The sequence below is a fragment of the Poecilia reticulata genome, unplaced genomic scaffold (genome assembly GCF_904066995.2).
Source record: "Poecilia reticulata unplaced genomic scaffold, P_reticulata-male-v2 Scaffold_30, whole genome shotgun sequence".
Classification (NCBI taxonomy): Eukaryota; Metazoa; Chordata; class Actinopteri; order Cyprinodontiformes; family Poeciliidae; genus Poecilia; species Poecilia reticulata.
The window spans coordinates 240,774-246,049 of NW_027675128.1; the positions used below are offsets into that span (position 1 = coordinate 240,774).

The 5,276-nt window shown below is 41.3% G+C and overlaps 1 long non-coding RNA gene across 1 annotated transcript; it reads right to left on the reverse strand.

The window, feature by feature from the left end:
- Positions 1-1,979: 1,979 nt before the first annotated feature.
- On the reverse strand, positions 1,980-3,998 carry LOC145550282 (uncharacterized). Its single transcript, XR_014086190.1, has 2 exons — positions 3,154-3,998; positions 1,980-2,356 (listed from the first exon to the last, which is right to left on the reverse strand). It is a non-coding gene; the product is annotated as an uncharacterized LOC145550282 (long non-coding RNA).
- Positions 3,999-5,276: the final 1,278 nt, after the last annotated feature.

Here is a 5,276-nt window from a genome sequence, read left to right on the forward strand (position 1 = left end):
ACTAAAAGATAAAAATGGCATCCAGTAAATTAAATGTCAGCATTTTATTTTATTTTTCAGAATATTTTAATTAGTTCCTTTATTTTCTCTGTATAACACACACACTGGTTGTTCTTTTACTGTAAAACAAAACCCACTATGCGATCACTGTAATTTGTAATGATTTTATTGTGGTTACCTTATTATGGGTAATCCTCAGAGCCATGAGGATCACCAACAATGAATTTGTTTTATGCCAGAGGCTGACTTTACCTCCATGCCCGTTGTGTGAAATGCAGATGGAGAATTAAAGAAACATCTGATGCCAACTTGAGCAGCTCCTTGTCATTCATTGCCACACCGATAGAAGCCACCAGAACCACATAGGCCACATTGGTGCCGTGACTTGTCCAGAACTACATCGGACCGGGCTGGTGATGTGCTTTTTCATAAGTGACTCTTTAGCATATTGTCTATCTTCTTCTGTCCTCAGTAACAACAACAAATCAGAAAAAGATGGTGGATTATCTTTCTTTTGTTCCAGCTGTAACTTGGTTATGACAGTGTTGTCCCAACACCCACGACAAAACTGTTTCAGTAGATGTTTATTAATGTCAGCAGGTGAGATTCCTCCTTGCTTCACAACAGTGTTGAGAGTGAGCAGAAGTCTTTGAAGGTAAGTGGACGGTCGTTCTCCTGGATTCTGCAGGATGTTTAAGTATTGTGCATACAATTCTTCCCCGTCCTGCACTGTTCCAAAGGCAGAATCTAGTACATTTAGCAAAACTGTTGGCACTGTGTTGGGGCTCAAACCTTTGACCAAATCAGCTGCAGGTGATGACAGGCTCTCTGTGATTCGTCTGGTGACATGTAGCGCAGAAAGACTGGGATCAGCAAGCAGAGACTCAATCTGGGAACGCCAGGACTCATAATCAGCTTCATTACTCGACTTAGGAAGCCTTCCTGAAAAAGTACGGAGACGAAGTGAGGTTGGACCAGTCAAATCAGTATTTCGGACCACATGTTCAACAACAACCCGTTGTATTTGAGGTGGATTGAGATCATTGGTGGACAGCGACAGTCCTGGAGCTGGCCCAGTTTGCTTTTGACGAGGTCGTGCTTTTTGGTCCGCGGAGGAATGAGCAGGAGGAAGGGAGGATAATGACCCTGATTCCGACCCTGTATGCACTGGCCGTGCAGCAGTAAATTTATCCACTTCCTCTTCCTCTTTTGCCTTTACTCCATCCTCTTCCTCATCATCATCATAGTCATCATCAAAATTTTCATCTGCTCCTGATGCATGCAAATGTTGGCCTATCTGGCTCATTACTGTCTTCAGAACATCTTCAAAACGATGGCCGCTTTGATCAGCAATTTTCTTAAGTTCAGCGATATAGTCGGGCTGATGGCTGCTGCTGCTGCCCTCTGTGGCTGCGTATTCGAGTGCCAAAACAGTGACACGGAACACATGGTCAGTATTTGTTTGAGAAGTGTAAGTATAAGGTAGAAGCTGTTGTAACGCGGAAAAAGCATCTAAATCCGCAAACTCAACGATCAGGTTTTTAAAAAAAGTGCTTGAGGAATCAGTTACATACAAAGTGCGATTAAGTTTACCATACCTACTCAAGCAATCAAGTATTTCTACATCGGCCTTGGTATTAGTAGCACCAGTAATCATCACAGACTGTGATACATTTACACCAGATTGCGCAACAAAATCCATTATATCTTTTTTTTTTTATTTTGTTTTTTGTCTTTTACCTTTCGGAAAAGTTGCTTATTTATTTTACTCAGGATTGTCTATCCCCAAGACTGAAAGAAATGTTCAAAAATGATAGGTAACCCAAAAAATATTCACACACACAAGCTCCTGGCTAGCTCGCCACGTGTAACGCTAATTAAGGCTAGGCGCCTGACTACGGCCAATTCTAATAACAGGCACTCAGATAGGTTCGGCTATGGAGCCCGTGTGTGTGAATAAAACACCATCAGACAAAAAGTACGTTCAAGTTATTGTATTCAAGTGTATATTCTTGCATATATTTAGGAAGATATTCAATAATAATAATATTTATAATAACAGTGATTTTCTATGAATATAACCGAAAGACACAACAAAGAAGAAACACAAGGAAAACAACAAAACAATAAACCCTGATGACACCCAAGCGTTTTTTTCTATTTCAAGTCCTTTCGTGAATCCAAGGTGATTAATGGTCCATCAATCAATAATCCAACTGTTTTTAGTCCATGATCCAGGGCATTAGATCCAGAATGCATGAAGTAGTTTGGTTCATTTAAGTCCTACCGCAAAGCTGCGGTGATCCGGGTAGCTCGCCATCCTGGGTTGACACAGGGGGTGGAAAAAAAACCTGACCTAAATAAGGTCATAAATAAAAGAAAACAGATTAACTTTCACGGTTAAACAGGGTTAAACTGTTATCCAAATTAACCAAACATTCAATAATTACAATAAAAAAAGCTATATTCCATCAAGTATTTCTCAGAAATCTTTCAAATGAATTTCAAGTTAAAGATCGTGATCAAGTTTACAGATCAAATTAAAGTTACAAGTCAAGGGTACAGATCAAATTAAAGTTACAAGTCAAGGGTACAGATCAAATTAAAGTTACAAGTCAAGGGTACAGATCAAATTAAAGTTACAAGTCAAGGGTACAGATCAAATTAAAGTTACAAGTCAAGGGTACAGATCAAATTAAAGTTACAAGTCAAGGGTACAGATCAAATTAAAGTTACAAGTCAAGGGTACAGATCAAATTAAAGTGCACTTTCAAATTGTATCCAAGTTTAATTGACAGAGTCAATTAAACTTAATTGACTTTCATATCATTTTCAATAAACAATTGTTTTTTCTCTTTTAGTTTGTTTCGCAACTCCCAAGAAATTAAGCAACCCCAGAGTTCTATAGGCCGTCTACAAAAATTAATGAAAAGTAACTAAAACTATCCTAAAAGGACGAATCTACAAAAATCAAAAGACCTATTTAACATTTTAAGGTTATATGATCTATTCGGCCACAAAATTAACAAAAAGGAAATGACCTTTTAATTAATAAGACCATTTTTTAATCACTAATACATAAATTGAGTGGGCGTGTCGCCACTGCATTTCTATTTCTGAAAAACTAACAAAGTACGTAAATCAACGACTCACCGTCGAGCGGTCGACAGAAAACACCCAATTTAGTCCTTCGGCCGTGTTAATAAGGCTCGATCCAGTCTTATTCTTCCATATGCTTAGAAGACGCCAAGACGAACAGCTAACCACAGCGACAGCAGCAACAGCAATTGAGATCCGAGTCACCTGTGACCCGGATCTTAAAGTGTGCTGTCAGTTTGACCCGCCAAAATAAAATACGGGTTGATTATTTTGTGCAGGTTACACTCTCCCCTCCTGATCCTATGTACGCCCTCGTACATGTACCAGGCTGGCAACAAATAGGTGGCTGGCTGGAGGGTGGGGCAATCAACTGGTGTTCTTTGTCTTCTTGGAGGGCAAAGGAGAAAGCAGAGCTCAAACTATAGAGCAAAGCCTGGATGCTTTTCAGTAATGGTTCGCCAGGTGTAGTGTACTGCAGTCGATCAGGTGGATTTCTTGTGCGGTTGGAACGTCTCAGAGGTTGGTCCTCAGTGTCCAGAGGTACTGAATCCATAGGTGAGTGAGGTTCTTCAGCATGGCTGGAAATGTCTGGCACATCAGGTCCTTGTATGTCAAGTCTTGCATTGTCAGACTCTGGAGTATCGAGATCTGGAGAGAGGCTTCCTTCAACTCTGGAGACTTCTGCAGGATTAATTTGTTCAGAGTCAATTTCAGGTTCCTCACCGTCTATTGCTAGTTGTTCCTCTTTAACAGTTGTGGGTTCCCCTTCCACAGGTATGGGTTCATCTTCCTCAGCATCACTGTCTTCTTCAGTTACAGGTACTGGAGATTGTGTGACGGGACCAAACTGTTCGGTGCTTGGGACAGACTGCTCGACAGGAGGTAGGTCAATATCAATTGTAAATTCAAAAGATGGAATGTGCAGAGGTGGATCGACTAGTTCTTCCTCTGATGGATCCTCTTCATCATCAGCAGGTACTGGAGAAAACACAGGAGATTCCTTTTTATCTCTGGTAGGTATTTCTTCTTCAGGAACAGATAAGTACCCACATGGCAATAAAAGGTCTCGATGCAGGGTTCTTAGTGGTTTGTTCTGGCCTTCTGGTCTGACTGTGTACACAGGAAGATTGCCGGCTTTCTTCACAACAATATACACAGATGATTCCCACTTATCTGCGAGTTTGTGCTTCCCCCTTATTCGCACGTTCCTCACTAGAACTCTGTCTCCAACGTCCAGTTCTGATGCAGTAACTTTCCGGTCAAATCGGGTCTTGTTACGTTGCATCACCTTAGCTGAGTTCTTACTGGCCAGTTTGTAACTTTCCTCCAGGTGGGACTTTAACCTTTGCACATACTGTGTGTGGGAGCAAAATCCATCCTCATTCAACGGCAGTCCAAAAGCTAAATCCACTGGTAGGCGGGGTTGGCGTCCGAACATCAGCTCGTATGGCGAATATCCTGTAACATCGTTTTTTGTGCAGTTGTAGGCATGCACTAGTGATTTTACAAAGTCTCTCCAATGGGTTTTTTCCTTTTCAGTTAATGTTCCTAGCATGTCCAGCAGTGTTCTATTAAAACGTTCAACAGGATTTCCTCTTGGATGGTATGGTGTGGTCCTTATTTTGTGAATATTTGCCATTTTACAGAGTTCTTGGATGGTTCTTGATTCAAAATCTGGGCCCTGATCACTGTGCAGTTTTTCTGGAATGCCGTAATGCATAAGGAAATTCTCCCACAAACACTTAGCAACGGTCTTAGCTTTTGGTTTGGAGTAGGCACAGCAATGGCATACTTTGTAAAGTGGTCTGTTATGACAAGGATGTCTTTGATTCTACGATCTGGTTCCACAGAGAGGAAATCCATACACACCAACTCCAAAGGATGGGTGGTTTTGATGTTGACCAAAGGTGCAGCTCGCTCAGGCAATGATTTGCGTCTTACACACCTTTCACAGGTTCTGACTTTATTGACAACATCAATGAACATTCTGGGCCAGTAGAAACGGGAACGGACCAAGTCGAGAGTTCTGTCGATTCCCATATGACCCATTTGGTTATGCAGTTGGTGCAGCACAACAGCTCGATACTCCTCAGGTAATACTAGTTGGTATCTTGGTTCACTTCCCACTTGTCTCCTCCTAATGAGAAGGTTGTTTTGGAGCTCCATTTTGCTTACTT